The sequence below is a fragment of the Mustela nigripes genome, chromosome 12 (genome assembly GCF_022355385.1).
Source record: "Mustela nigripes isolate SB6536 chromosome 12, MUSNIG.SB6536, whole genome shotgun sequence".
NCBI lineage: Eukaryota > Metazoa > Chordata > Mammalia > Carnivora > Mustelidae > Mustela > Mustela nigripes.
The window spans coordinates 125272185-125293107 of NC_081568.1; the positions used below are offsets into that span (position 1 = coordinate 125272185).

At 35.7% G+C, this 20923-nt stretch overlaps 1 long non-coding RNA gene across 1 annotated transcript in view; it reads left to right on the forward strand.

The window, feature by feature from the left end:
* The first annotated feature begins 416 nt into the window (after positions 1-416).
* LOC132028010 (uncharacterized) overlaps positions 417-20923 on the forward strand; it is a 372003-nt gene continuing 351496 nt past the window's right edge. Inside the window, exons 1-2 of the long non-coding RNA XR_009407313.1 lie at positions 417-496; positions 1320-1410. This is a non-coding gene — a long non-coding RNA (uncharacterized LOC132028010). The remainder of the gene's footprint in view (positions 497-1319; positions 1411-20923) is intronic.

Consider the following 20923-nt stretch of genomic DNA (forward strand, 5'->3'; position numbering starts at 1 on the left):
ATAAAAATAAAAACAACATGGCTACGCATTTGCCTGTTTGTCAACCGGCATTTATTGAGATGCTGATAAGTTCCATACAGGGCAACAGGGATCAAAGTTGCAAAAATGGAAAAGAATGCTTCCCAACGACCTCTAGGTACCTACGCAAGACAGACAAGGTATTTAAGATGCGATGTGTCAAATTCCATAATGGTGATGACTAAAAGGTTAAAAGTACCACAGGTCAAGGCATAACTGAATCGGACTGAGAGAATCAGCCAAATGTACTACTATTTCAATTAAAGGCTGAAGGTTGCCCATTAACTGTTGTGTTCACAACGTCATTGGCAAGAGCTCTGCCGCAGGCTTTGCCAAGTGCAGCGTCTTGCTACGCTGGCTGCTCCAGCCACCAGAGGGCGCCCTTTCCCCCAACCGGAAGTCCGTCTGCGCCGCCCGGAGGCCCAGTTACTGCCGGCCGCGGGACTCTTGGGAGTGTGGTCGAGGTCCCTGGCCCCAGGTGGGTTGGGGGAGAAAGGCGAAGGCTGCATGGAGATACTTTAAGGGAAGGGTACCTGGGAACACAATCTAGGGGCTAGGACTGAGTCAGAGGATGGTCCCGGGAAATGTGGGGAGGGGGCTGAGGAGATGCAGGTAGGAGGATATGGGCTCCCTGGGGCTCGAGGCGGGGTGGGGGCTTTAAGAGGCGGTGGTCTTGGCCTGAGGATATTTAGGCAACGAAGAGAGGCGAGGAGGTCCTGAGAAGTGAGAGGTGGAGGCTTCTGTCTGGAGACACGCCGCCATTGGCTGGGAAGAGCCCCGCCCCCGTCCAGAGGGTGTGGGGGAGGGGGCGAGAGAAGAAATGAGTTACAAAAGAGATCATTTGTCACTTAGTTAAAACGTATTCATTAAAGTAGTAGCGACAGAAGCCAGATTCCAGTAGGATGAAGAGAGAATAGGATATAAAGAAATGGGAACAGGAAATACAAATTGCTTTTTGTCTCCGTGTGTAGCTGTGGAGGAAGGTTGGCATGGGACAGTCCCCGAATCGGAAAGCAGAGAGGACACGTAAGGGGAGAACCATTAATTCTGCGTAAACATCTTGGGGTGGAAAGTGGTAGTGCTCACCAATATCTGGCTTCCCTGCTTCCTTGCAACACCATTGCCCTGTATCCAGCTGCAAACCCTTGCCTTTAGTGCGGGCATGTGACTGACTTGTGATCAGAGAAGTTTGGGCAGAAATCATGTTCAGCGCTACCAGATATGACCTCTAAAATCTCGTATGGACTCTTCTGTATTCTTCATAAAATTAAAAGAATTCTTGTTTTCTCGTGTGGATGCAGGTGATCCAGAAGACTTGGTGAAATTGTGGAGCACAGGGAGGAAAAAGCCTTGGTTTCTTAACCACAGTGCGGAAGCTTATCTACTGACACGGTACTGTGACATGACTATCTTTAAATTTAATTTCTGTTTCTTTAAGCCTGTGGATATTTGCTTTGCAGTATTTCAGGTTGCAGCAGTTTTTTAAAGCAGAGCGTCTGAACTCTTTGAAGGATTTTAATAATTCCTTAACATGTTTTATTGGGATGTCTGAATATATTCTTTTATTTACTTGTGATTTATTGCCTCTGGTTCCCACAGTCCCCAGAGTTAACATTTGTGCAGTTGGGTGCAGAGAGATGAGCCAAACCCCATGCACTGCCCTCATCAGAAGACATTCCTCTCAACTCCCCTTCCCTTCACTGCCACCCCAGCTGCTGTTTCTGCACCTGCTGCTGTGGATCTGTACCCAGGTCGTGGTCAGCTTATTCTCTCAGAGTCTCGGGAGTCCTGGAGAGGGCTAGGCAGGCACATGTTGCTTTGACAACCCCTCCTGTGCTAGTTGCTGCCAGGTGTATCTTTTTTGCTCAGAGACAAGGTCTATAGTTACAGAGGATCTCACTTAGAAAGGTAGGCCCTGAGATAAAAGTTTGTAACAATTTTAAGAAGGCAACAGCAGAGCATTAAACCAAGTGTGGAGTTCCCTTTTGGGCATGGAGCCTTGCACAGCTGAGCAGATTGCCTGGCAACTGAGCTGTTGAAATTCCAAAGGTGGTGCAGGTGTAGGTGCTGTTTGATCCAGAGGTTTATAATGTCAGGATTTCATTCTATTTTTCTCTGTAGTTTTTTCGACTTTTCACTCTGAGTTATTTCCTATATTGGTTCCATCCTTTGACTAGCTTCCTGCCTGGAAGAAAAATGGTCATAGGAGTTCCAGGTCTTTTATGAGTGTGTTAGGTAGTCGTAAGCAAAATTGTATTTTTGTTCCATATATCTCATTCCATGTGTTGAGATTCTCCCCAGTTAAATAGGCATGGGTTACATGGCATGTGCTTGGGGTAGGCTACCTGCTTGGCTTAGTGTAGATTATGTGCTTCACCACTGTCGTAAGGTTTCCTGGAACCAGTGGCTCCCAGCAGGATAACTAAGGACTTTTGGAAAGTAGGAATTGGTACTGTGGAAGAAATCAGAAATGTCCAACACAAAACATTTCTTGAGTTAATGATTGACAGATTGGAATACTTTATATCCTGGGAGAGGATTTGTAAATATGCTTCTTGTTTCTAAAGTCTTAACTGAAATTGTAACTAGTATCCTATAAGCTGCTCTCTAGGTAAATATCACATGACAGTTGTTAAAAAATTGTGATGAGAAACAGATGTCTACTTAGGGATGTTGAAAAGAAGCACTGGGTACAGAACATGCTTAGTATTTTTCCAGCATTGCTGGAAAAAGATGTCTCAAGGCTTCAGATGACCAGTACTAGTTATATCCTAGATTTATGTCTCTCTGAAGATTTAAAGAATAAAATACTCGCCTGATGTAAATATCCTTGCAGCAATGGCAACATTCCCTATAATTGTTCTGTGGTTAATGGACAAATTTATATGATTCGGTTTGCCTAATGAAACTGCACACTGGGAGGAAGTGGTATATATAAATTAATAGTAACTACTAATAAATTATCAGTCTAGCTTAAAATAAGCCTTTTAAGAGAGTTCTTATGTGTCCCATCTCCCAAGAAACTGAATGTCATTCAGGAATTGAAAAACCAAAAAAAATAACAAAATTTAAAACAAGTAGACAAAAAGATCTTGATTATGTTCTCAACTTGTATAGCTGAGGATATGACCCCTGGTAATGTCATACATTTGTTTGTTCAGTAATTGATTAATTAATATCATGTATTGGGCACTCTAGTGCTGTTCTCCGGTTTGTGTTGAGATGCAAAGATAAGGCTAATCTGATAGAGTGGACCTTTGGTCATTAGGCCCAAAATCTTGTTTTCTCATGATCTTAACAATAAATCCTAGCCATTGTCCCTGATTCCTATGCTTCACTACCAGATTGCAAAAATTCTATTATATAAATTTAGCTATAATTATATATACTTGTTGATTTTTTCTGGGGAGTCGTACTAAAATATGTACTTTTATAACATGTTATTATGTTATTTCTCTATCTAGAACTTATATATTAAATAGGAAAAATAGGCATGGAATGAAGAAAAATGTAATGTATTTGTTTTGATTATTAAATAATGCAGCATATAATTTGATTAATTTCAAAGGCATTTATTTTTTACTATGATAGCCACTGAATTTCACTTTTGGGGGCTATGTTGTTTTTTACAAAGCAGATTATTAGATTATAATTCCCTTCCCGAGTCATTTTTGGTTTGGGTTTTCAATTAGCAAGACAAGCAATTACTACTGTTGAATCTGGCAGCTAGCCACTGTTTTTAATTGAAATGGTATTTTGCAAAATAAAGAGCATGAATTCAAGGAAGTGGTGTTGATGTGTTAACAGGAGTGAAGTATAAGGAATGGTGATTATATATTCTTAACATGCTAAAAATTTTCCAAATTAACAGTTGGTAAAATTGTTATGAATGTTGCAGCAAATTCATCTACTTCTTGGAGAAACTCGAATAATATGGGGGCACTTGCAAAGATGCTTTTTTCAAAGAGACAAACAGATCATAACAACATCACAGGAAAGCAGGGACTTAGCTTAAATAGAAATAGCATGGCTTCAGAGTTAGATGGGTCTGGATGATCCCGTATTGTCCATCATTTAGGTGAATGACCATAATTAAATACTGTAAACACTATGAAGCTTCAGTTCTCTCACCTCTAGAAACTGGATTCAGATTTTACATTACAGATTTTTTGAGTGTGTATGGAGAGTAAATGAGATAATATCTTGGAAAACACATATTTCTGGTTCTGTAGTGTAGGTTTTCAATAAATGGTACACGCTGTTTTTGTGTTTGCTTATTGGGGGCATATTGATAGAAATGTATGGAAAAACTGATAACTTGTATGAAGAAGTTTTATATTCTACCGGTAGTCTATTAATATATATCAGTATTCAAATCTCACAATATACTTACCTCAGTTTAATTTAGCATCTCCTTCTGCTCAGTTTTTTTTTTTTTTTTTTCCTTGCTCAGTTTTGTTTTGAGCTCATCTAGAATGAATCTAAAGTCAGGATTAAAATCTTGCCAAGCCTATGAAGCCTATGCTGACCTCTGAAGTTTATAAATAAAGGTTATATTGCTTTCTGTAAAAACTATAGACTACATGCAAAAAAGAATGATTGCATAATCAAAATAACCAAAGTTAATTAATTATTAATTAATTAATTCATTTTTTTCCCTCACCAAATTTTTGTCTTGTGACTATTGTAAGTCAGGAATCATTTGGGGCACTGGACGTTTAAACTAGTTAGTTGAATGGTTTTCAGCCCTGGTCTCGTATTAGAATCACGTGGGAACATTTATAATGTTCGAGTGCCTGGGCTCTATACCCAGAGATTCTGATTTAACTAATTTTTGTGAAGCTCAAATGTATCTTAAAATCTCCCGATGGCAATTGTAGGATGTAGCTGTGCTTTGAGAACCACATATTTAAAATAGTGGATCTCAATCTTGTGAACAATTGTAATCGTCAAGGTAGTTTTAGAAAGATACTAATGTCTGGGTACCATTATTACTGTGTGAGAGTTCTGCAATGTATGTAATGGAGGTCTAGGTCCTTGGATTTCCCACAAGAAGATTTACGTGGGGATCTGTGCTGGAATATAGACAGCAGGAAGGAAGCAGCAAATACAAAGTTTATTAAAGCTAATGTACACTCTCAAGGTGGGATGGGGGCAGGTTCCAGGAGGTGAACTGGCCTCTGGCTTGTTTTGGTTGTTATTGGGTCTCCCAGGGCTCGGAGGAGCTGTAAAGTACAGTAAGGTGGTTTCTAATGGAGGCTGTTTCCGATAATTTGGGGGACGATTCCCACATGTTGGGAGAGGGAGTTTTTTACTCTGTAAGGTTTGTACCTGAACTGTCATGGCAGCCTTTCTCCATCCTGACAAGAGCTGTGCTGGGAATGCAGCTGCATTATAATGAGTCTTGGAGTTACCCTGGAGCAGAGGTGGAAGAGAAGAGCTCATGCTCCACACCCGTGGCTCTGGATCTATCACCCCTAAGGTCTTGGAAGCCATAAGATCAGGATGTTGTGCCCCTGGGCTTTTTAATGTGTAGCTTATTCATCATGGTGCTTGCCTCTAGCTCTTGTTTATATCATTCCCCTTCAAGGACTCTGCCTCTGGGCTTTCCTTCCTCTGCTTCTGTCTAGCTTCTACTTAACACCATCTTGGAGAATTTGATGTAATTGGCAATTTTAATATGCCGACAAATTTGAGAGGCACTAATTCTGGAAAAGATTAATAGAGGTTATGAATGTATTGAGTATGAAGTTACTGACATTGGGCATGGATATCAGGGAAGACTGTTCTGAAACAGTGGCTGTTGAACTGAGAACTGAATCATGGGTAGACAGCAGCACTGATGATGTGAACCTAGAAATGGGGGTGGTTCTTCAAGGGGAATGTGTTTAGAGGTTGTGAGAATGCGGAGAATAGCAAGGCATGAAGAGCAGGGAAAAAACTGGCATGAATTGAGGCAAGCAAGGTTGGTCACTGGGTTTGATCATGAAAGAGTTATATATCAATTATCAATTTATCAATTAGCAATTATCAATTTTTTAAAAAGATTTTATTTATTTATTTGACAGACAGAGATCACAAGTAGGTAGAGAGGCAGGTAGAGAGAGAGGAGGAAGCAGGCTCCCCGATGAGCAGAGAGCCAGGTGGATCCCAGGACCCTGGGATCATGACCTGAGCTGAAGGCAGAGGCTTTAACCCACTGAGCCACCCAGGTGCCCCAGCAATTATCAATTTTGATAAAGTTTTTCTACTCACAGTTTGGCTAGTAAGTTAGAAGGAAGAAAAATGGTTGCAGATCTGTTGGGAAGCTCTTATGATATTCCAAGAGAGAGAATTGTGAATTAGTATAATGTGGTGATAAAGAAAGATGGAAAGGTGAATGGATTTAAGAGAAGGAAGCCTTAGGATCTGCTAATTGATGAATTGGGGGCAGAGAGAAGAGGAAAAAATCAAGGATGCCCTATAAATTTCTGGATTGTGTAATTAAGTGGCACATAATGCCATTTAAAGGGAAACTATTGAGTAAAAATGTGTTTGAAAGGAAAGATCATGCATTGATTTAATTGACTAACATTTGAACCATAGTATTATAAATAAGAATAGGTACATAAAAAGAGGCAAAATAAAAAAAAAAGGAAAAAGGAAAAGAAAGCCTATACATAATTAGAGTTAGGTTTAAAATCTGAAATCTCAAAGTAAAAAATATTAAATCAAAATAAAGGTATTTGTTGAAGTTTCTCTAAACTAATTCTTTGTGAAATGACTAAGGTTTCTTCTGAAAGGGAGAAAAAAGCAAGTGGGGGATACTCTAGTCTCTGATTTTTGCTTGCATTCCGTTTTTTTTTCTTTTGGTCATACTAAATAGATATGAATAAACATTAGCAAGCTAAATTCATCTATTCTTTCAATAGGTGGACAGTATTTGTATGTATGTAGTACTTTGAAATCCAATTAATGTACTTTCTATTATTGTTCATTCCTGGGAGTTCCTTTTTCTTTTCCCTCATTTTCCCTACTCATTTTCACATTTTGTTTTATCTTTTTAAGTTATAATTGACAAAATTGTAAGACATTTAAAATGTAGAATGTGATGATTTGATATAGGTATACATTGGAAAAGGATTTCCTTCCATTGAGTTCATTGATACATCTATCACCTCATATGAGGTGACTTTGTTTTTGTTTGGTGAGGACATTTAAGTTCCACTCTCTTAGGAAATTTCAATTCTATAATACAGTGTTATCAACAATACTCATCATATTAAACATTAGATCCTCAGACTATCTTCACATTTTGAATCGGTAACATTCATTGCCTAAGGCATATTTATCATAGAACAATGAAAGCACTGCTCAGATTTGATTAGAAAATCAGAGATTTTTACACTCATAGTATATCAGTGATAACAAATGTACTGATTTATAAATTACTCAAATTAGTTTTTCTACAGATCAGTTTTAAAGCACAAGATTATAAGGGAAGGGAGGAAAACATAAAAGAAGATGAAATCATAGAGGCAGATAAACCATAAGAGACTCTTAATCATAGGAAAAAAAACTGTAGGTTGCTGGAGGCATGGGGGTAGGGGATGGAATAACTGGGTGATGGACATTAAGGAGGGCACATGATATAAGGAGCACTGTGTGTTATGTAAGACTGGTGATGAATCACTGAACTGTACCTCTGAAACTAATAATATATTATATGTTAATTAATTCAAATAATAAAGAAATAAAAAAATTAAAAAGATAGTGGAAAAAAATAAAGATCAGGGATTGAAGCTTATGAACTTTTAGCATAGGATTTTTCAAACCAACAGACAGTAAAGTGAGTGTAGGATGCTCATGTCAGAGCAGTTGTCCTGGGCTTGGGAGATCAATTTCTAGGAAATCAAGAGAAGAGAATCAAGAGTATACTCTGGTGTTTGCTTGGGGAAGACATTTTGCCACATGGCTATTTCTTAGAGTCACAATTCTTTGGAAGAGAGGGGTAGGGTGGTGATAGAACTACTTAGGTAGATTTGGGAGAATCCCCAAGCCAGACTTTTTTTTACCTTATTTCTCAAGGTAGAACCCAGTCCTACTAATGAAGCCTTACACCAAGATGAATCTAAGCTGATGGACTGAAGAAAGCTTCACAGAGAACCATATGCTTCAGTATGGCTTTAGGAAAGAAACTATAGCACCCAAATGTCCATGAAAGAGAGGTCGTAGTACTGGGATAGAGAAGGGTAGTTACTATAAGAAACTAGATTTGAGGATGACAATGGACAGCAGCAACAGTTGGTCAGCAACACTAACCATTATTGACCAGAGGTTGTTGTGGCATGTCTTATTTTAAGTTATTATTAATTTAATTAATGTAATATAATTGAATAATTATATATTGAGATATATAAGCATAGAAGTACACTGATCTAAAGTACACCACTCAATGAATCTTACATGTGTATCTCTCTGTATAATGACTGCTGTGGTCATTACCTTTCTTCTACCTCAGAATATTCCCCATGGCCCTTATAACCAGTAATCTACCCCTCATAAGTAATTACTTTTTTATCATCTTTCATCGACAAGTAGTTTTGCCAGTTCTTGAAATTCATGTAAATAGAATTACACAGCAAGTTCTCTTTTGTGACAGGCTTCTTTTCCTCAGAATAGTATTTTGAGATGTATCCATGTTTTGATGTGTACTCACTGTTCTTCTTCTCAATTTCTGTGTAGTATTTAATTCTATAAATATACTACAATTTATTGTTTTTATTCTCCTCTTATTGGACATTTTGATTATTTGCTGTATTCATGCCCTTGTATAATACCCTTCCCTAGAGTGTGAGCTGGAACTAGTGATTTGTTTCTGATGATTAGAATATGGCATATGTGACACGATGCCACTTCTGTTAGGTTAATTTACAAATGACTGATACTTTTGTGTTTTTGGCATTCTCTCTTTATTGCCTTATTGTTTTGTGTGCCCTGATGAAGCAAGCTGCGCTTTGAAGATCTGGGGTAGCCTGTGACCCACAGTTAGCAAGAACTAAGGGTTTCAGTCCAGTAGACAATTAGGAACTGAAAACCGCTGCCTCCTGTGTTTGGAAGCAGATGAGTCTATAGATGATACCAGAGCCATGGTTGACATCTTGATTGTAACCTTGTAGGAGACCTGGAAACAGAGGGCCCACCTTAGTTGTGCTCACATGTTGGGTACATAGAAACTGTGACATAATGAATATGCATTGTTTTAAGCCTGTAAGCTTTGGGGATAACTTGTTATTCAATAAGAGATACCTGGTTGAATTGGGTATATTGTTTTATAACTGTCAAGTTGGTTGATACCGTTGTTCAGATTCTTACTGAAACAGGTAAACAGCTAGAGCAATTACATGAAAATAGGTTTGTTAAGACTTCGGACATCAGACAGTCATATACAGTGATATTTGAGAGATGAGAAACTAATAAGGTAAAGTTGTGATTGCCCAGTTTAGCCTTAAAAAGAGTTTTCAGGCAACATTGCAAGTAAGGGAGACTTACAGGGAGTCTAGAAGACTTTCTAATTTGAGGAGCCAGAGCAAATATTTAGGAAGGACAGGAAAGCTTAAGTTCTTAGAGCTGAATATCCACAAGGAGAAAGGAACAAAGAAAGACAACTCTGGAATCTTCATTGGTTTCCCCTCTAGTGTTCAGTGGATACATTAACAAATGCATGTGGTAAAACTATATTAAGTCAGGGATAGAACAATCACCATTCATTGGGCACTGATTAGAGTAGTCAGGTCTTGCCTCTTCACAATAATTAGCTTTAGAGAAATACTGCTTTGGGTCCACAGAATGAACTTTCAAGTATTTTAACTATGTTCTAGAACAAAGCCTGAGTATATTTATAGAAATTACATTATATATATATTAATGGATATACAGTGTGTGTGAGTGTGTGTGTGTGTGTGTGTGTGTGTATCTTAGCCCAAATCTAATGAGGTAGAATTCATAATATACTACATCTAATGAAACATTTTGAAGCACACAAAAAAGAACCAGGGATGTATGATTATGAGGAGGAAAATAAATCAGTCTAAACCTACCTAGATGTTAGAAATAGCATACAAGGACTAAAGCAGTTATTGTAACTCTGTTCCATAAATTCAAAAAGCAAAAGGAAGTTGGACATTTTATGTAGAGACATGAGTTAAAAAATACATCAACTAAACACTGGATGAGATTAATGGCATATTAGATATGGAAGGAAAAAGATATTACTGAACTTGAAGACAGAGTAGTAGAAGCTATCCAAAATGAATGCAGTGGGAAAGGGGAGAAAAAAGGAACTGAGGCCAGGAGGCCTGGAGGACTACAAGTGGTATAATATATGTATATTGGAGAAAACCCAAACTTCTTTCCTCACCGTTTTATCCCCAATATCAAGCAGAGAACCTAGATTATGGTAGGACGGAATAAAAAATATTTCTTAGGTGTATGAGTTAACATTTAAAGTGAATCAGGAATTGTGAACTTTATATCATTACTGATTTGAAGTATATTTATTAGGCAAGTGAACAAGATCTAAAATCCATTTTGTGGTAAATACTGAATATTATATATTACATATACAAATGTATATATTATTGCTTAAACAGATGTTTAGATCACTATTTTGAATCTTTAGTAATTAAATCTGTTTCTATATGTTGAATAGTCAAGAGGGAGAAAAATACACAGTGAACAAACAGTTCACATTTGAGCAGCAGGAAAAGATACAGACATGCTACAAACCTGCAAGCACTCACAGTAGAAATACACATTTATTCATAGAATAGAGACAAATTTATTTATTGTATGAGTTCAATAAGAACAGGACTTCTGAAGACAAGTATGAAATGGATCTTCCTAATATTCTTATGAGCTATTGACTTACATGACATTTCTAAAAAGTCATTGTAGTCTCTGTCCTATAGCAGTTCTGTGCAGTTCATTTTAATCAAGAGTTGGTGCCGACAGCACTTCCCTTTAATATAAAATACCTTTAAGAGATAATTTAAGGGGACTCACTAAAAATTTCTTTTATAGACAAAAAAGACCTACTACATTTTTTATCAGATTCTTCTTATCTGAGGTTCCTGCTACTTGAAATCATGGAGGCAGGAGCTAGATTTCAGTCTACTACTTTCAAAGAGGCAGAATATATGGGCTGCCCATAATGGTTTCCTTTCAAAGAGTGCAGTATATAAAGCAGGGGGAAGAATGACTTTACAGTGAAGAAGGCTGACATTTAATCTGTTCTAAGATCATAAGTTTATCAAAAAAGTGAAGTAGAAGACATGAATAATATACTTTAGTATATAAGAGAGGAATAAGTATCTGTGACAGTGAATAAGAACAAATTTTGAATAAAATCTAAGAAACTTGACATTCCCTAACTTTGGCTGTTTTTAAATATTAAGCTTTTATTATGTTTTGTTGACCTAAGATTTTATTTGTAAGCACACTGATTGATTCCGTACAGTCAAGGTACTTCCCAGTAACCAAGGACTTCAGGACTATGGAACAGATTAGGTAAGATACTTGATACTGGCTTTACCTTCTTATGCTTTAATGTTTATACTGAAAGCATTTTATTTCAGTATAATATATATATATATATATATATATATATATATTATTTTTTTTTTATACAAGCAGAGAAAGACAACTATCATATGATCTCCCTGATATGAGGAAGTGGTGATGCAACATGCGGGCTTAAGTGGGTAGGAGAAGAATAAATGAAATCAGCAGTTTATTTCAAAAACTGGTGACTACACTGGATATTCAAAAGTGAAAAAATAAATATATGACCTGGCTTGAAGAATCTCACAGTCTAGTGAGAGAGATTAATGCATAAACAATTAAAGTGCAATGCATTGGGTGCTATGATAAGGCAGGGGAGGGAATGCCTAAGCATTCTGGGCTTCCTAGCACAAAGTCTTAGAAAAGTCCTGATCACCCTTGTTTTTTGTTTCATTAAAGTATAAAGTCACTTTTACTCAAAACCCTGCTGTTTTCAAAGCATCTTTCTTTTCTTAGGCCATAATCTTTTTTTTTTCTTAATAAAGTCATAGAATATTAATGTTGAGACAATAAAAGGGTTACTTAAGCTCATCCATTATATCTTACTAACTCATTCACGAGTCCCATGTGGAGTATCTGAATTAAAGGTCATCTACCCTAAGTTTGAGCACCTTTAGGGCTAGAAAACGCAATATATTTTGGAGTAGCCTAGTTCACTGTTGTAACAACCCAATTATTTAAAATGTTCTTTAACATTAACTCTTAGTTTTGCTTCTAGTCTTTTTTCATTTATTATAGACCTGCCTTTGTTTCTTTCAACCTTTAAATAGAGGACATTAATAGAAACACATATGTAATTTAAAATTTTAATTACTTTTCAGGTACAAATGTTAGAATAAATTCCTAAACATCAATGAAAACATTTTATGCAGCTTTAATGTATTACATACTTAATAGCTGTCATTTTAGTAGGATATCATTAAATATTATTTCTCAACTTGTGGTGTGTTTCAGTTAATGTTAATAGTTCATAAAAATTTTTAAGACTATCTCCAACTCATCTAAAAAATATAATTTTGATCAATAAAAAAGTGCTTTTAAATGGCACCATAAAGAGTAATCGAATAGAACTAGGTTAAAGCAAATGAAGTAGTAAAGAAATTTTTCTTCATCTGAAAAATTCATTGAAGAATATTTGTGGGTTTTAAACACGTCATTAGGAAGCATTATTCTTAGGGATGTGGTATGGAGAGGTACATTTAAAGTATATATCTAGATATCAAAGGTAGAATGAGAAATACTCAAGTGACTTGAATAATATATTTCTCTTGATTGTTAAATCTATTACAAAAAAAAGAATGAAATCAGTTATGTGTGATGTTGAGACTTTATATATAGTAAATAAAACATTAATGAAAATATTAACAGATAGGCAGTAATTTAAGGTTCTATAGTCCCTGCTTTCTTGAACTGGTAATGTCAATTGTTACCTCCTTTCTGATATAAGAAAATTAAAACATATGTCTTAAAATTTTTAAGTAGTCAGATTGACTTCTTGTATTTACTGGTTAAGTTATTTTTGTTAGGGGCACCTGGGTGGCTCAGTGGTTAAATCCTGACCCCTTGGCTCAGGTCATGATCCCAGGGTCCTGGAATTGAGCCCTCCATTGGGCTCTCTGCTCAGCGGGGAGCCTGCTTCACTTCCTCTCTCTCTGCCTGCCTCTCTGTCTGCTTGTGATCTCTGTCTGTCAAATAAATAAATAAAATCCCTAAAAAAAAAAAACCAGAAAGAAATAGTATGAAAACTGTATGTTTTTTCACATTCCTTTGCGTTTGCAGTTAGTGTTTATAATGTCTAGAAAGTTACTCAATTTTATTATTCCAAAGTGAATATTAAACTCTCTGCATTTAAAGAACAATTGCATACCTTTTGTAAAATTAAAACCTAAATTATACTTATTCTTAATTTAACATAATGTTCCCAATTTTGGCTGGCCAACCTTCTATATTTCCTTAAGTGTTTTACAACTTTGATATATATAGGATTGAAGAATGTCAGATGTGGTCAATAAAATGCTACTAATTCTACTTATGTACTTCTAATAATGCAAGTTACAATAAATTTATTCTCTTTATTGCTCTTTATGCTATGTTTTGAACTTCACAAGTATTCTTTCACATTAGTGATTAATTTGTCTAGTATACCTACAATGATGTTCACTTTAGTTGCAATTATCTTTACCATGAATATAGACCTTTTCTGTCATCTGTATTTATTCTTGTTGGCCTTATATGCACTATAGGAGATATATCCACTTATATTCACTGTAGGGGATATATCCATAGATCTCTATGGATCTTTATATCCTCTGCAGATATAGATGTATTCTGTAGATACATCCTATCTATTCATATATATATATGAATATATATCTATATAATTCATATATATCTATTCATATATATATATATATATAGTGAATAATATTGTGATGGTTAACCTTATTTGCCACCTTGACTGCCCAGATACTTGACTGTACATTGTTTTTGGGTGTGTCTGAATCATCAAAGTAGATTGGCCTCCCCGATACAGGTGGAGATCATCTAAACCTTTGAGAAATAAGTCAAAGAAAGACAATTATCATATGATCTCTCTGATATGAGGAATTTGAGAGGCAGGGCAGGGAATCATTGGGGGGAGGGAGGGACAACTGAAACAAGATGGGACCTGGGAGGGAAACAAACCATGTAAGACTTTTTTTTTTTTTTTTTAAGTATTTTTTAAAGGATTTTATTTACGTTTTTGACAGGGAGAGATCACAAGTAGGGAGATAGGTGGGGGCGGGTGGACGCAGGCTCCCTGCTGAGCAGAGAGCCCAATGTGGAACTCAATCCCAGGACCCTGAGATCATGACCTAAGCCATCCAGGTGTCCCCATAAGAGACTCTTAATCTCAAGGAACAAACTTAGAGTTGTTGGAGGGGAGGAAGGTGGGAGGGATGGGGTGGCTGGTTTATGGGCATTGGGGAGGGTATGTGCTATGGTGAGTGCTGTGAATTGTGTTAAGACTGATGAATCACAGACCTGTATCCCTGAAACAAATAATACATTATATGTTAATATATTATATGTTAATAGTACATTATATGTTATTTTTTTTTTTTTTAAGTTGGAGGAAGGAAGAATTTGTTCTCTGCTTCACTGTTTGAACCAGGGCAAGAGATTCTTCTGCCTATTGATTGCGATTTATACCCTCAGCTCCCTGGTTCTCAGGCCTTTGGACTCAAACTGAGTTATATTTCCACTTGAATTACACCACTGCTTTCCTGGGTCTCCAGCTTGCTGATGGGTGTTGGTGGGACTTTCCAGTCTCCATAGTCATGTGAATGAACTTCTTAAAATAAATATATAAGATATTTTAAGATTTTTAAATATTTTAAATATTACAATCCTCCTATATATATAATACATGCTTATATCTATTATATGTATTTTATATATGTATTACATATCTCTCTTTATATAATATATATCTATATCTCCTATTGATTATTTTCTCTTGACATTCATATAAAATACATACAGTTATGTATGCATATACATATATATAAACTAATATCTTATCATAATATATCACAATGTATGTATTATGATATCTATCTGTCATAACCTCTTTATCTATCATGCCTATGTTTGGGCTTCCAAGCAAGTCTCAGTAGGGAAATAGGTCAGTGATTTGTTTCAAAAGTTTGGAATAAACCAAAAAAACAAAAACAAAAACTTAAAGGATAAAAGCAAAAAGGAAGGAAAATTACTGAAATCATTTGTATAAAGATGTTATAAGTTTTTTAGATGGACAGAAAAGTTACATTAATTTTAGTAAAAGAAATATATATGTTATTTTAGGTAATTAATTTACCTTACAAGTGGGATTTGGTTTCCTAAGACAAGAAATGAAATGAGTTTTCTTCCAGATTGTTTCCTGAAGACATTCTAATATATTCATTAGGTCAAAAAGGCCAATCATGTTCTGTGTGTCATTAGAAATAGTATGGGGAACAACCCAGAAAACATCATTATAATGTTATCTTATTTTTCATTGGAATTAGCAAAACATCAGAAACATGAAAGCTGTCAAGTCCTTTCGAAAATCTGTAGGAACCATGATGTCAAAGGTAACACTAGAACCTCAAGTTCACCAGGATACTTCTCCCCATCCATTTTCTGTTTCTACTTGCCTGTTCTTAGCTTTATTTTGCAAGCTGTTTCCCTTCATATGGTTGGGATGAGGACCAACATTACCCATTCCCAGTTTTAATCATTTTCCCAAGAAAGCACTTTTATTTTTCCCCACTCTCTTCATATCAGTCCTGGACTCTGATTAGTATGCCTTGTTCCCAAACCAATCCCCATCTCCAGGAGAAATGACCTAATTTATGTTGATCAACTTTGTATCAATATATGTCCACTGAAACCAGGGAATTGGACATTAAGTTTATAATCAGGAATAGAAGGATATGGAATGATACAGAAGGTGACCAAAAGCAATAAACACTATATTCCATTATATATAGTAACATACTGGATGTAGTGTGTCTCAATCTGTATTACTAAGTATGATTCTGTATTAAAAAATTTAATAAATACAAATTAGAGCTTGGATTAAAAACCATATTGTAGTATGAGACATTTATTGCACCAGAAATCAGGGGTTATATATTCCAGGTTAGTCTCTTAAAATTCATAAAGTCTTGGACAAGTCATCTTAGTGTTGTGTTATATTTTTAAGATTTTAAAATGGGAATTTTACTACTGTAAATGCTAAATTTTCTTCACGGTGTCTTTGAAAATGATACTGGATTTAGAAGAGACTAAATAAAATGGTAAAGGAGAGAAATATTTATAGACCTAAACTGTTTTATCTGTCTATATACCTATCTGAAGTAATTATGAATATTATAGTGTTTAAAATGTTTGCTATCGGAGTGCCTGGATGGCTCAGTCAGTTTGGGCATCTGCCTTTGGCTCTGCTCATGGTACCAGGGTCCTGGGATGGAGCCTGGCATAGGGCTCCCTGCTTAGCAGGGAGTCTGCTTCTCTCCCTCTTCCTCCCCCTCCCCCTGCTCATGCTCTCTCCTTCTCTCCAACTCTGTCTCTCAAGAAAAAAAAAAAAAAGAAAGAAAGAAAATGTTTGCTTTCTTCTCTGTAATTCCTCAGTGACACTTAAGGTGGCCAGAGACTATTGCATAGATAGATAGATATGCCTACTGATAAATATTTTGTCAAATTACTTGTTAAATTTACTTAAATAATTTTCTTCTTGCTTTTACTGTTATAGCCTTGGAACTTGTACAGTTTTACCATGCTGGATTCCAAATGTTGCTACTATATAAAGTTTTGAATAAAACCTCAGTTCCCCTCAAGACTATTTACAAGCTTACTCTGAACTATACAAAGTACCCCTGATCAATAAAGTAGCACTAACGAGACTTGCCCTGTAATATGCAACCTTCCATTTCCAAATTTGTTAAATATTCAGAAGCTACCCATAATAGGAAATCTGAGTGGTCTTCACTCTTTCTTTGTCCCTAGTATCGATTTTTATATATGATGGGAAGGAGGAAAAGGTATATTTGGTATGCTCCTCAGCTCCTTTCTTAAATATTTCACCTTACTGGATACCCAAATGCCAGCTCTACTTTTATCCCTTAATGACTGCTGTGGCTAGACAAGTTACCTGGAAGCTCACAACTTGCAGAAATATCTAGAAATGCAGAACTAGAAATATCATAATACTTAGAACCATAATGATTTGAGATATTGTGGGCAGAGAGCCTAGGGCCAAATTTCTTCCCCTTCCAAAACTTTCAGTTATGCCTTAAATATCCAAAAAGCAGTATAGATAGGGTAGATTAGATCATCAGTATTCCTCACAGAATGACTTTCTCATGCATTCATAAGAAAACTATAAGGATAATCCTGTTAGTCCCATTTGTTGCATTTTCAGATGACAGCTTTGGACCATTTTTCTTTCTGTTATCTTGTGGAACAATATGGTAGTATTTTTCTCAAACAAAAAACTCTACAGCTAGCTTTAACTTGCACTTAGATGAGAATATACTGACGTGATTTCTCAATTCACTATTTATTTCATACTCATAATTATGTTAATAACAAGAAAAGCTATACTTGTATTATAATTATGTAATAGTTACAACAAACTATAGAACATATACCATCTTTACAGTCATTGTCATTTTCCCAGGAATAGCTAATAAAATAATGAAAATATAACAAAAGAACAAACAGCCATTGGAGTCATGGGAACCTGGTTTTAAATTGGGGCTCTATCTATTTCTAGCTCTTGGATATATGGAATTTACCTGCCTTTATGAATGTACACTTTTTGGTCTGTACATAGCGTAACAATATTAGAGCATTTGTGTTAAGAATATAGTATACTGTCTAGAATGTTAACTTTCTTCCTTCCCTCTGTAGTACTCTCATAGAGAGCCCAACTGTCTTCAACTGATTTCTCACCAAATTAGAGAAGATTGTTTCTTGTATTTGTATATAATGTTTATGTTAAGAGGTAATATTTTATAATTTACCATGTGTCAATGAAATTGTTGCCATGAAAAGGTGATGTAAATCACGAAATTGCCTAAGACTGTACATGTGAAACCAAGTTTCTCAATGGAATTGCATGTCTGCCTGGGAATAGGAGGTAGTTGGCGAGGGGTACTTCACTTCTTTCTCTATATTATTATTATAACATTTCTTTGTGCTTTATACTTTGTTTTGGCTAAAATTAGCATGTTCACTCATGCCTCAGAACTTCTCTATGTTATCCCTTGGGGTGAAAGAAATAGAATTACGTGATATGTATAAACAAGGATTAATTTAATCATAGTCAAATCCACATTTGCTCTGTGAGTGAGGTTTGCAGAGGATTGTATATATGATGACGTTAGATATGGTTTGACATCTTGTTTTTTGAGGCTAACAATTTTTGAAAGCATTTAAAAATTACTTTATTATGTTATGCAAATCACACAAAGAAATAAAAATGAATTCAGCAACAAGTCAAGTTTACTTTGAATTTAATGTTTAAAATAAAATTTCATATCTGTTAGCATAGAAATTAAGTTTGATGTGATTCTCAAAGGCATCTCTATCTTTGCAAATGGCAGTTGTCTTGCCTAGAGATGCATGTCTAAACAGTATCGTACTTGGGACATCCTGTTCATTTTTATTCCCAGCATTGTTCATCACTCAGCAGCATACTTATTTAGTGGCAGTCTATGAACTCTAGAGTAGGTAACTTTAGTTATAAGGGTACGTGTGGGGGAGACTGGGAGAAAGAAGCCTAACATACATGTGGATGACAATGACGTAAGAGGAAATCTTAAGGAATCATACTTCTCCTTGGTTTAAGGTTTAGCTGTTTTGTGGTTAAAAAAATAGTTTGGGGAGTTTCAACTTTATCCCAAATCAGTTTACAACTGTCAATTTTTAAAGCCTTCACAGAGGGAGACATGAATTTGACACCTCTGTTAGAGCTAAACTTCTGAGATTATCAGGAATCAACATAACAGTTTAATAAAGAGCGAAAAAATCCATTCAATGTAACATTAAGGTTTGGGATGGAATAGAGTGAGTTGTGGATTTTCTTTCAGAAGACTAATAGCAAGGTAATGTTAACTTGTGGGATGTTGACAGGTATTGGAAACTGGATTGTATAAAAGAATTGAAGATATCATTAAAATAACAGAGATCACATTTGTTTTTAATATCTCTTAAGTGAGAGAGTAGTGAAAGTGAAAGTAATGATGCTTGAAGTCACTGAAAGTCTTGACTAGTCAAAGCGTAGGGGATTGTCAGCCATAAAGGGTTATAGCTTCTGCAGAGTCAGAAATTCAAAAATAGAAGCAATAATATATGCCCAGTATAAATAAATTTACTTGTCTGTGACTATGAGCATGAGCTGGCTGCGATTAGAATCAAAACTATTGGGGCGCCTGGGTGGCTCAGTGGGTTAAAGCCTCTGCCTTCAGCTCAGGTCATGATCTCAGGGTCCTGGGATTGAGCCCCGCATCTGGCTCTCTGCTCAGCAGGGAGCCTGCTTCCTCCTCTCTCTCTGCCTGCCTCTTTGCCTACTTGTGATCTCTGTCTGTCAAATAAATAAATAAAATCTTAAAAAAAAAAGAATCAAAACTATCCTATCACAGTTGGAGCCATTAGAATGGGCTTGGGGTTGATTTAGAATGTGAAAAAAATCTGAATTTGAATCTTAAGACTGTCCTTAAAATTATAAAAAGTCCCTAAAAGCTTGTTTCTCATAAAAAATTGTACAAAGTAGAAAGGAAAACATGACTTTGACTATAGGTAGGCTAAAAGATAACACTCATTTAGTCAGCATTTAGGTTTAATTTTAAAAGAACAAATTTAATCATTCCTGAATGATCCCATAAAAATCTAAAGCTTTATATAGGAGAATTTTGTTTGTGAAAAATTTTCAGAAAACAAATTTTCATGTGTATGCATTTTTTTTTTTAAAGGTAAGGAGGGTATTTAGGGTAAATTGAGTAAAGAGTTAAAAATGTTGTCATGATCCTAAAAAACTCATTCTGGTTTCAGTAACTTAAGGAGTTTCCCTATATGGTTTATTAAAAAACATTTTCCTTAATTAGTCACTGTTTAACCTTTATTATATTCTACATATTCCATTCAAAGATCCATAAAAAGTAACATCATACCTATCTGGCTATTTTGGCTTTATTTGAGGTAGATTTTTTTCCTTTTATTTTATAGCTACCCTAAATTTGGGACCATTATTCTCTTGATTTTATTACTAGAACAGGTGCTGTGCTGGGTTTTGGTTACCTAGCTTTGTTCAGGTTAGATTTTAAGAGGCAGGAATTAAAAAAAATAAAAGTGTAATGGCTAAAATACAGACCAGGCACCTGCTGTCAAATAAAATCAACATGGAATAAATCAGCATTGCCTGTGAGTCAAAATTTTACCTTTACTTTGGCTGTCTGCAGAGCATAGCGCAGCACCTGAGACATCATTATGGGATGGCTTTGTCAAAGGGTGCCATTGCCTTTGATGTCAGATGCCAGAGCATTTATGTTATGCCTGGGATTTATAACATTTTCTTTGGATACATCTTGGTATGGTCATGACCAGAGTTTATTTTATTATTATTTGTTTATTAGCCATTATTTCATATTTTCTGTTAGGTTTAATGAAAGATTTTTAGTCATACAAGTCAGCCTTACATAAAAATTTGGGAGGGGCACGTAGGTGGCCCCCAGTCAGTTAAGTATCTGACTCCTGATTTTGGCTCAGGACATGATCT